Consider the following 12,668-nt stretch of genomic DNA (forward strand, 5'->3'; position numbering starts at 1 on the left):
ATTGAGTCAATCCAATTTTGCTTTCAAATTTTGCCCCCCATTTCAATGATGAAGCTGGTGATTAGCCATCTATCCATCTACTCAGAGTAATCAGATAATTGCTCTTGATATGGCAATTATCAGGCATACGGGTTCATGAGGACAGTTACCAGTCCTATTGTACGTCTACCCCAGGAGGGGAGAGGAGCAGATAGTGGCTCTTCACTCGCTGCCAGCATCGTGTCTACCAGCAGCATCAGTACACATAGGGTGACATTGAAGAAGTCAAGGAATGATTCTTTCCTTTTCTTACGTGGTGGGGGGGAAAGAACTGAGGAGCTGTTCCTGAACCACGCCACAACACTTAGTTGAACCTACAGACATTGGGAGCCAGCCAGAATGCTAATACTTTCAAGAGACTGCTGTGGACTGTGGGATAGCTGGAGTCCTCACTACCCCTCCATCCCTCCATGCTCCCCTGCCCTTGAAATTCAGGGTTGAATGTTAATGGTCGGGGGGGTTCTGGGTAAATGTCTTCAGTCATTCCTTCCTCCTGGAAAACATCAGCTGACAACCTTTCGCGCCGTTTTTCCTGGATTGCCACTGGCAGACGCCATAGCATGGCAACCATGGAGCCCGTCTTTCTTTTTTTCCGCACCGTATAGTGTACTGGATGACGCGGGAGACAGAGGCGATACTCCAGTGCTACACAGCATTCACTTGCTTTGCAAGGCTAGCTGTACAGAGATGGTTACCAGTTGTTCTGTACTGTCTCGCTGGAGAAAATGGTATGACGATGATGGTATCTCTCTTCTGTGATGCCACTGCTATCCTGAGTGCTCTCTGGCTGAAATTTTGAAAGCAAAATTGGATTGACTCAATTGGCATGAGTTAATTCCTCCCTTATGGTTCTAAATAGAGTCCGTCCTGCCTCGACTCTCATAGCCCGGGTGGCTGCTCCAAGTGCTCCCCCCCAACAGTCTCTGTTTCTTATTCTTGTATTCCTTATACTTCATGACACAAATTGGTGGGGGTATGACACGGTAACCCAGGAAGTTGGGGAGGAGGCAAATAAGGGGTGCGGTTGTTTCAGAGGGCACCCCTGTGAATACTGACACGAGCAGCTGTGCTCTGTGATACAGCTGGTTCTTAATACACTTGCCATTTTAGGCAGAAACTCTTTTTAAAAACCATAAGGAGCGATTGACTCAGTCCCAAGTGAGTCATCCATTTGCTTTCAGAAATTTTCTGCCACGGGCACTCATGATAGCAGCGGACAGTACACTGAGGCATCTGCCAGGTATACAGCGAAATGCCGCAGAATCCCGCAAACTTTGAATTCCTTTCCTATTGGCCAGCATGAGGCTTGCAGACACACACAGATGATCCGCTCATCAGCACAGGTAACATGCAGTCTCCTGAGATCGAAAAAGAGCACCAGCCTGACGCAGAAGAGGTACTGGATCTGATCGGTATCTGGGGAGAGGATTCATGCTAACAGAACTCCTTCTAAAAGACGAAATGAAAAAATATTTGAAAGAATTTCAAAGTCTGATGTATGGAAAAAGGGCACAGCAGGGACTCCGTGCAGTGCAGAGTAAAAGTGAAGAGGCTCAGACAGGCATACCAGAAACCAGAGAAGCAATGGGAAGGTCTGGATCAGAGCGAAAAACATGCCGCTTCTATGCAGAGCTGCTGCAATTTGGGGGCTGTCGGCAACCAGTACCCACCCCTGTCCCTGGATTCAGAGTCGGGTTGTAATATCAAACCGTGATGAGGATTTTGCGGAGGGGAAGATGCCGAGGAAGATGAAGATGAGGAAGAGCTTGGTGAGAGCACACAGCACTCGTGAACCCAAAAGCAGGAGCTTTTGACACCGCAGAATACGTCCCAGCCCTCCCAAGCAAAAGCCAGACAGTGAAGCCATGGAAGCGACCTCTGGTGAGTGTTACCTTGTAATATCAAATAGTTTAAAACACAAGCGGTTTTTAATGATTGCTTGCAATCAGGGCTTGTGAATGCACTCGCAGCCAGTAAAGTTACAGGAAGATTCGTTAACATGTCTGGGATGGAGCGAAAATCTCCAAAGAAATCTCCATGAATCGATCTTGGAGGTACTCCAAAGTCTTATGGAGAAGATTTCAGGCAAGGCGCCTTATCCAGTTCCCATTGTAGGAAACTTTTCCACCCAGGCATGTATCAGGTAATTAGGAATCATTGCTTCACAGAGCACGGCTGCGTATAGCCCGGGGACTGATGGCATTCCAGAACATACGATCTGCATCCTGCGTGTTATTCTCAGGAGAGTGATATTCATCCATTGTAACCTGGTTGAAATTCAGGAATTTAAATAGGGGGCAGACATGCGGATTTACTACTGGCCAGACGGGGGAGGCAGGAAGGATAGCGCTCATTTTCAGCGTTTGGCGAGCAGGATACTTCCCAGCTACCAGCCACGCGGTGGGGGGGGGGAAGGAGGGTGATCAGTAGCAGCAATCTTACATGATAGCAGCCATGCGGTGGGGGGAAGGAAAAGGCGGGTTTCGGTTTGCTGGTTCCTCTAACAGGAATCAAGCATCATAGATACTGTGTATATGAACCTGGGAGAAGTCAAACTTTTAAAGCCTTACCATCGCCGTAATGGAAGTTGGGTGCCCGACCTGCGGTCTGTTGTAGATAAGCAACACCAGAGCCACAGGCACAGAATATTTAAATGATGCAAAATGCGACTTGTAGTGACACATGTGCTATGTAAGAGTGGATAGCGTTATTCACTGTGAAAGAGTACTAGCATTGTTCTGTAAATGTATCTTTTTACATACTTCTCTCCCTGTTTTCACTCCCCATGCAGCTGCACAGTTCTCGCATCCCTACGCCATCCCGAAGGCTAGCTCAGATAAGCGGAGAAGAGAGGACCGCGAGATGAAATGTTCACAGAAATTATGGAAGTAACACGCAATGACAGAGCTCATCAGAATGAGTGGAAGATGTGGTAGCAAACTACAGGAAAGATGCCAGTGAACGATATGAGAGTGTAGGCAGAAGATAGATGTGCAGCAAGATCAGAGTGGGAGGCAGGAAGATCAGCGGTGCGAGATGCAACAACTGGATTGCTGCGTGCTCAAACTGATTTCCTCCACGCTGGGGATCTTCAGGAAGACAGCGGGTACCAGAGTGCCGCTGCAGCCCCTGTATAACCTCAAAGACTCCCCACGTCCCATATCTCCCTCACCCAGATGTGTAAGAACGCGTGGGGGAAGGCTTTCTGCACTCGCCTACTCCACTCCCTGGAGAGTGCAAGCAAAAAGGCTGTAATTACTTGAAATGTGCTTAAGGCCTTTCCCTTCCCCCTCCTTCCAAAGCACAGCAGCCAGGATACCTTGATAATTCTCGCTTCCTTTTATAATTACTTTTTAATAAAGAATACATCCAAAGGGGAGGGTGGGTTGCTTACAGGGAATGACTTTAAGAAAGAATACATGATTTTAAATAATACAGAATGACTTTAATAAAGAATACATGATTTTTAAACGATACTGACTTTATTTCCCTTCACCACTGTAATCAAAGGGAAGGGTGGGTTGCTTACAGGGGCTGAGTAATCAAGGGCGGGTTCATCAAGGGAAGCAAACACAGCGTCACACCGTACCTGGCCCGTGCTAAACCGTTTTCAAGCTTCTCTGATGCGCACGCCCAGGTGTGTCTTCTAATCGCCCTCTCTCTGGCTGCTCGTACTCAGCGGCCAGGTGATTTGCTTAGCTCCCACCCCGCCAAAAAGGTCTCCCCTTACTCTCATCAGAGATTGTGGAGCACACAGCAAGCAGCAATAACAAACGGGACATTGTTTGGTAGTCTGAGCGAGTAAGTAATTGATCGCCATGCCGCCCTTTTAAATGCCAAATCGACATTCTGACCACCATATCTGCACTTGCTCAGCCTGTATTGACAGCTCCTGACCACTGTCCAGCTTGCCTGTGTATGCTTCATGAGCATGGCATCAAGGGGTAAGCTGGGTCACTCAGGATAACTACAGCATTTCAACACTCCCAACGGTTATTTTCTGGTCTGGGAATAATTCCCTTGCTGCAGCCGTTTAAACAGATTAGTGCTTCTGAAGACCCGAGCGTCATGAACCCTTCCTGGCCATCCCACGTGATGTGTGAAACGTCCTTTGTATCCACCATGGCTTGCAGCACCATTGAAAAGTACCCTTCCGGTCTACGTACTGGGCCCGGCCTCTGGGGCCAAGATGGTATGGTTCCATCTATGGTTCCCCACAAGTTAGGAATCCCATTGCAGCAACGCATCCACTATCACTGCACGTTTCCCAGATTCACACCCTTCATAGCAGCAGCTTAAACGATTGCTTTGGCTACTGCATCACAGCCCCCACAGTAGATTTGCCCACTCAAATTGATTCCCGACTGACCGTAGTTGTCTGGCGTTGCAAGCTTCCAGAGGCTATTGCCACTCGCTTCTTCCCTGTGAGGGCTTCGATCTCGTTTGTATTATGCGTTTCAGGGCAGCGGAAAGCAAGTACCAAAGTTCAGAAATGCTCTTACGCATGCAAAAGTTTTCGCAGCCACTGCAATCGTCCCAACCTGAAAAACAATGCGGTTCCCACCAGTCTGTGCCTTGTTTTCTGTGCCCCAAAAATCGGCGTTCAATGGGTAGAAGCTGCCCCATAACAGCATACTTTGTCTCCAAAAAACCCATGGGGGGGCCCTCCGGTTACGGAGAAATTTCCACGCGATCCAATCCCTCAAACTCTCTCGTCCCCGCCGCTCCCTTGTCCAGAAAGCCTGGCCCTCCTCTCTTCATCCCCCTGCCTTCAGTTCATTGGTTCAGCACTAGACAGCACGAGAGTACGCGAGGTAGTTGACAACGGTCAGGATAGGTTACTGAATCTCCAGGTCCATGATGCTGATGCTATGGCGTTGCTCAGTTCAACCCATGGAAAAAGTGCGCGAAACGGTTGTCGCTGCTTTTCAGAAGGGGGTGAGGCATGTACCCAGAAACCCCCGACAATGATTTTGCCCCATCAGTCACTGGCTATCAACCGGCAATTCCAAGGGCGGGGAGACTGGAACTATGGATAGCTACGAACGGTTACCCATAGTGCACCGCTCCAGAAACCACGCGAGCCATGGAGCATGGACGCACACTATCGAATTAACTTGCCTAGTGTGGACGCTCACAGTCGATTTTATAATATCAATTTTATTAGACCGATTTTAGCTAATTCGATATTATCCCGTAGTGTAGACGTGGCCTTACTATAGGAAATGCCTATAGTATGTCTCCAACAGATTCTGGAGTTATCTAGCTTCACACACTTACTGAAAGCCTCACACTGCAATCCTTATTCATGCTAAATAGTACCTACTCAGATGAGTAGCCCAAATGAGGGCTAGAGGCTACTTGCATGATTGCTGTTCAACATAAAGATGGCTTATCTAATTGATCCATTATCCCTTAATAATCCAAGGCAATAGGCAAGTTTTTCTAAAGAGCAATCACTGTAAAATGTCTGCTTTAATTTACAAAATATTATTTATGTAATTAGATTTAAAATGACAAAAAGATGCATATCTTTAGGCACCGTGCACTTTTCTTAAGTATACAACATAATGAGATCCCAGTAGCGTTGCAATAATCATTCTAACAGGAACTAAGCCAGCTGGACATCCACAGAAACTAATTTCTACTCCTTTATCATTATGGGAAGCGTACCCTCAGTAATCTCCAAAGACCCTTAGCATGGGCTACTATGCAAAGATAAGCTGCTGCTGATGGCTGAGCTTTTATTTGGATTTCAAAGTTATGTCAGTGGCACCCATAAACTGGGACAGGTAACATTTTTATGGATATAAATTCAAACCAAGTATATCAATATTTTAAATTACCAAACTTTCCCCATCTTTATAAAGGATTAGATGAGTTTCAGCAATGGACAAATGTTTAAGTCCGGTCAAATTTTGTCCAACCTAATCCATCTCTCAATCAGCAATGGCACATATATTGTTGCTCAAGTATGGTACACAAGAGCTTGATGATGCTGAGTTTGCTAGCTAGCCAAGATCAATTTTTTCTGAGATTTCTCCATAGGTTTTTTAAGAAAGTACAGGAATGAAAGGAGAGTCCACTAATGTCCCTTCACAATTAGTTCAGTGCTTGAGTTACTCTAGCACTTTTACTTTCCCACTCCTACTCCTGATTGGAGTGGGAAAGTAAAATCTGAGTCATAACAACATACCTAACCTTCTGTGCACCTGAGTGGGAGGTTGTTTTGGCTGGAGTCAAAGCAATGCTACTGTGTGATACATAGTGTCTTTGTGGTGACAACTACATGTCTTTTTAAGCTGTATTTACACCATTTGTTAGTATTATTTAATAATAGAAGAAGACAAGATTGTGAACCTTGTGTTATTCAATATTCTTAGTATCATACAATTAGAGAGAGAAAAGTCTATCAAATTTCTAACCTAATCTTCTGCCAACGCTGACTTATTCCTTATGGTTTCTTTTTCCAGAGCTCCATCCATAAATTAAAATATTGTAACAGAGTGGCCAATCCTTGGAGTCCTGAATCTCTATGTAAGGTCCTCTGTTGAGATGCTTGAATCCTGCATGAGGACACTGTAGAGTTATAGCTGAATCATGCTAGCAAGTGGATTCAGTTAGCACCAAATTGGATATAAAAATGGTCAGAGCCATTCTCAAAAATGAAGGGAACTAGAATTCAGACCAGAGAGTTTCTGTAGGGATAAATCTAGGAATCCCAAGTCTGTGAAGAAAGTTTAGTCTGAGGTTTATGTTTGCTTGTAATTTAACTTACCAGTAAATCCAAAATCCAAGAGAGGGCAAGTCTGGATGATCTATGATATGTTCTGCTCAGAGTAGGGTGGGAATGACACCTGTGGATTCAGCCTAGAGAAAAAAGGACATTTTATCATTTCACAATCTAAGCTTCTTATTGACTTATTACACATACGTAGTCATATTATTTCTTTTCCACACAGGTAGAGAACTCATCAACAAAACAAATTTTAAACCTTTAGAAAACTCCTGTTCAAGAAATGGGCTAAGATGCTGTAGGCAGAAGAAATCTTCTTTTCCAAACTGGAATATCCATCCTGTTGAGTAAGATGCTAAGCATGGTAAAATCAGGAAATAATCAGTAGGCATTATTCCACATTATTCTGTTCTACCTTCTCATTTATGGAAAATTGGTCATTAACTAATTGGAAGATATTCTAACACAGCTGCTAATTTTAAATTTCTTTGGAATCTGTACCAACAATCCTCTTGAAAATAGTTCACACCTGGTTTGTTAGCTAATGTACCAAGCTGAGACCAATTATTGCCTATGTAGTTATCTATTAAATACACTAGTTTATATTAAAACATAATTCTAAAATCTTGTTTCCTAAACCTATATATTTGTTTCCTTTTTCTAGCATTGTCTCAAAGCAAGTGCAACATTTGTAACTTGAGTAATTAGAACCAGGGCTGTTCTCTCTAAATTGTAAGTGAATATCTCTGTGCCGTCCTTTTGCTTTGCATCCAATTAATGCTAATGCATACTGTCCTACAAGAATTTACAAGCTGTACTGAGAAAAAATGCAGTGTTAGTTTTGTAATTTAGTGCACAGATCACATTTGCGCAAAAGCTTTGTAAACTGGGCCCATGGTCAAAAGGAGCAATTAGCACTTTGTTAGTATGCAATGATGTACTAATCTGCACAGTCCCCAAAAGCAATTGTCTATTCCATTTTGCCCTCATGTGCAAATTTTCTACAGTATGTACAGCACTGCTTCCAAAATAACCCGTCTCAATGTTGTAAATTGGGTTCCCTGTGATTAGTACCTACATATCAATTAGAAATTATTTGTTGGAAAAACTCACACTATACTGTTAACCCTTCTGAGTGGGGAGAAGAGATCTTATTCATAGTTCACTGAAAATGGTAAGCAACTGTAACTCTTTTGTCAGGTGTTTCAGTGAGTAATGAAGGTCAAGTTCAGGTGACATAATATTCCCTTCTGATCAACCTTTAGAGATTCCTCCTCAATACATTTTAAAATAGACCCTTGTAAGCAGTGACAAGGTAGGTGAGGTAATATTTTTTACTGGACCGACTTTTGTTGGTGAGAGAGACAAGCTTTGGAGCTTAGATAGAGCTCTTCTTCAGGTCCTTGCAAGTAGTGTTCTCCAGGAAAATAAGAGAGTCAAGGTCACTGTATGGGTACTTCCCAATTCTGTAAGTCATGGGCCTCATGTTAAATGTGGTCTTGTAACAAAAATCAGAGGGTTTACCAATAAGAGTGACATTTATAAGAAATAGTGCACACATAACATACTGTGCCATGCGGGAGTGGATGGATCACTACAAAAACTAATTTCCCCCTGCTGATACTCACACCTTCTTGTCAACTTTTTGAAACGGGCCACCTTGATTTCATTGGCCTCATTAGCACTACAAAAGTGATTTTTCCTCCCTTGGTATTCACCCCTTCTTGTCAACTGTTGAGCATAGCCCACTTCCACCTTAATTGAATTGGCTCATTAGCACTGACCCCCCACTTGGTAAGGCAAGTCTCATCTTTTCATGTGCTGTGTATTTATACCTGCCTACTGTATTTTCCACTCCGTGCATCTGATGAAGTGGGTTTTAGCCCACAAAAGCTTATGCCCAAATAAATTGGTTAGTCTCTAAGGTGCCACAAGGACTCCTCATTGTTTTTGCTGATATAGACTAAAAGGGCTACCACTCTGAAACCTGTTCCATGCATATTACACATCCCCCTCTAGTGGTTGGTCCACAGAGGATGTAAGTCTAATACAACTACTAAACAGTAGAGTTATTCCTTTAACTTAACTGGTAGAGATTCATGCTTTTAGTGCTGGAGGTCTTGGGTTCATCCGTAGTAATGATCAAAGGTGGGGATTATTACACATGGAAACAATTAAAAGAGGGATACAGTCAAACATATAACCAGTATTTTCAAAAGTGACTAGTGTGTGTCACTCCCAAACTTGAAAAACTGGTCCTTTAAAAGGTGTCTCAAGTTGAGCACATAAAAACCAAGGCACTCACAATCACTAGTAAATTTTGAAAATCTTGGCAGTAAAGCCAGGTTGTGGTTGGCTCTCTTTGCATGTTCACAAAGTTAGGGAAGGTACAAGCAGCTCTCTCCTCTATGCCTCCTGTCAAAGAGTCAACCACAGTGTTCCCCCAGAACAAGGGTTGCTTAGGATTATAGCCCGTCAAGGACTGGCATTTCCAAAAGGGGTATGAAGGACAATGGAGTGGCACAGTGGCTGCCCAACCTCAGAGTTTACAGGGACATTCTTCCTCACTAATGCCTTCTGGGACTCCCACTGGGGAAATGCAGCTCTGCAGTATTGCCTTAATAGCAAAACCTGGATCATATTTACCAGTTGCTGCCCTCGTAACTGTCTCTAACAGTGAGCAAGACAAATTCACTCCACCAGGGTACAGACAGGATTTGGGTGTTGGCAATAGGAACTCGGAAACACTGAAAGAAGGTGGGTACAGTGGTAAGAATCTGACAAAACAAGATGTTCCTCTCCTCTCCAGTTTACACCTGCAACTGGCACAGTAGATGGCTAATTTTTCAGTGTAGTGGGAGGATGCAGTTGTTGGAAGAGGTGGCAGCAGTGCACCAAACAGGACCCTGTCCCTTTCTGCAAGAGGCAGTTGAAAAGTGGAAAATCTTTTTCATTAAAAATTTCAAGTCATTTTCATGCCACGCATTTCAAAAACAAACAATTGCTTTTAATTAAAAATTTCCACAAAAGTTTTATCAAAAATTTTCTTTTCCCCTCATCCCCATTTAGCCAGCTCACAGTGTGATGAATTTCAATCTGGCCTCTTTGTGGAGTAGAAGAACAATAGGCCTTAAAATAGTTCTTGTCGCTTCCAATTTAAAGGGAGATTTCAAACACGTGGCCCCAAGATGGACACTTTATTTTTTGTTGCTCCTGCTACTGTAATTTTTGAAACCTATGTGTTTCTCAGTATCTGTCATTTTAGTGACAGTGACTGAACACTGACTACGGCTATTCAACCACAAAGCTACTCTGACCAGCTGTTAAAACACTAACTATTTTCAACTGTTAAACTTCTTTTCTCTAATTTTCTCTTCTTTTCATAATGTGGTAAATTATAAACAGAGCTGGTGTGATGACTGCTTGGCTGGCTGAAAGCGAGGAATGGAAGATAGTTGGAGGAGCTGAGCTCCTGATAACTGTGCATGTAAATATTTGGATCTATGGTTTCCGTGTATGTACTCCCTAATAGTTTTATTACTAATAATGGCTCCTGTGGCATAGCAATATGAATCTGCAGAGGCAATTCCACCAACTTGCTCTCCTCACGCACTTCCTTACACAAGCAACTCTAGGCTTGCCCATCTATGCTTACATTTTTGGACTTTGCAAATAAATACACAACAAAATAAGTGCATACAAACTGTAAAATGTTGTGAGATATTATCCAAACTAGACAGATATAGTGCCCCAAAGATACAGCATTTCAGCAGAATGTTCAATATTTGTCTATTGCAGTGTTTCTCAACTGGGGTCACTGCTTGTGTAGGGAAAGCCTCTAGCGGGCCAGGCCGGTTTGTTTACCTGCCCTGTCTGCAGGTCCAACCGATTGCAGCTCCCACTGATCACAGTTCGCCGCTGCAGGCCAATGGGAGCTGCTGGAAGCGGCGCCCAGCATGTCCCTCGGCCCACACCGCTTCCAGCAGCTCCCATTAGCCCAGAACAGTGAACCACGACCAGTGGGAGCCACGATTGGCCAGACCTGCCAATGGGCCAGGTAAACAAACCAGCCCAGCCCATCAGGGACTTTCCCTACACAAGCAGCGACCCCAGTTTGAGAAACACTGGTCTATTGTATAAGATTAACATCTCAAAGATTTTTTTTCCAAAAAAGAGCTTAAATATTACTTAGCTGAAAATTATAAACTACTGATATATTATTGGAACCTAAAAGGATCCATTTATGCATATTTTAAAATATAGGTTGCTATCATGTTGCTATAAACATTGGCAATGATTAGCACTGAAAAAATAATCAGAATGTAAACTGTTTCACCATCTGTGCTGTTTGTTTATTTTTCACATTTCACTCCAGTTGGACAGTGAAAATAGATGAGTCTGTTTTTCTCTCATGCTCTAGCCCAATGATGCAGCATTTCTGTGGCAAGCATCGCTGGGGAATATTTACATCCAACCCTTCCATCCCTAGCCACTGGGTTTTCACTGAAACATTATTTAAAACTGCTTATTTTTAAAAAAAATAAAACTTAAATAACTTCACCTTATAAAAATTATTGGATAATTATTCCATGCTCACAATTTCAGATGTTAATTACTCCCTTGGCCATGTCACTGTCATACCCTGGACTTTACTCTGCTGAGGATGTACTGTTAATTTTGACAAACGTGCACCTTGCAGTAAAAAGATGTTAATCACCAGCTAGCATAAAAGGTGCCTGAAATACCTTGGTAAGGAGCACTCAACTCTGGGTAATGCAGTTGATGCTACTTTTATGCTGTAGGCCAGGGACAAGTGTATATATTTTTTATAGGTCATCCTCACGTAGAAAATATTGTCCACTTGACTCTCTAAATTTACAAGCATCAAAGTCTTAAGTTCAAAGTAATTGAAGATGACATTGAGGTTGGATTGTATGATTCAGTTTCACCTTTGAAGATGTTAGATCCATCTGCACGATCTGGTTAGAATTCTGGGAATCCTTGATGCTTCTTTCTTCTGTATTAAAAAGGAAGAAAGATCTGAAGCAACTGAGTTCTTAAGGTATGAAAATAGTATTCTAACTTGAGATGGGACTGCTTTCTATTCCTAATAGAGAGTTCTGGAGCTGGGTATGTCCCAAGGTGATTTGGTCTCTCAGTATTTGACAGTAGGGGCATCCTCAATATTGGGACACTCAGATTAGCGCTTCAACACCAAGAATAAAATTTTGGTTTGCACTACCAGAGCCCTTGGAATGGACACCTCATTTGTTCCATTGAGGGGATATCTGTAGGTGCTAGAGAAATAAGTGAGCTAGGGCTCAGTGTAATCTGCAGGTCTGAGTAAACCCTAGGTAATTCTCTAATTAGAGGGCTTTAGACAGAACTAATATAAGCAACCTATTTATTGGCTCCAAGTTAGATCTACAAATCTGATAGTCTTCAGATCTGAATGACAAAGATGCCTTAGCTCCAGTCCTGAGATCCATATTTCTTCTCCCAGCAAACGTCCATCAAATAAGGAACAACTTCAGGCAAGGCTGCTAAACTTCCTTACCTCTTGGTGGCGACTGCTCCTAGCAGTGGATTCCCACATTCTAGGCCACCACTCCCACTGTTGCTCACTCTGTGTGTTTCTTCTGATATTCCAGAGCAGACAAAATGTTCACTATTTGGTGAAAGGGGTAATTCAAAAAAAAAGAAGAGTGTTAAAACAATTATCTCCACATCATGTCTCCTTTTCTAAATTCTTAGCAACTTGCCCTCTGCTAAACAGAGTGCAGCATGTGAACAAGATGCATCAGGAAGTCAAAGAATGAGAGAAAATGGATGAGAGAAGATACGGATTAAGACAGTTAGCAAGCACTGGTGGTGCTGGGTAACATTCTTTGTG

General features: G+C 43.1%; 1 long non-coding RNA gene across 1 annotated transcript in view; it reads right to left on the reverse strand.

Moving 5' to 3' along the window:
* Window positions 1-12,440, reverse strand: part of LOC142046326 (uncharacterized) — a 56,673-nt gene extending 44,233 nt beyond the window's left edge. The window contains exons 1-3 of the long non-coding RNA XR_012655229.1: window positions 12,333-12,440; window positions 11,725-11,792; window positions 6,818-6,909 (exon numbers count right to left, since the gene is read on the reverse strand). This is a non-coding gene — a long non-coding RNA (uncharacterized LOC142046326). The remainder of the gene's footprint in view (window positions 1-6,817; window positions 6,910-11,724; window positions 11,793-12,332) is intronic.
* Window positions 12,441-12,668: the final 228 nt, after the last annotated feature.

Source organism: Chelonoidis abingdonii, chromosome 2 (assembly GCF_003597395.2).
Source record: "Chelonoidis abingdonii isolate Lonesome George chromosome 2, CheloAbing_2.0, whole genome shotgun sequence".
NCBI lineage: Eukaryota > Metazoa > Chordata > Testudines > Testudinidae > Chelonoidis > Chelonoidis abingdonii.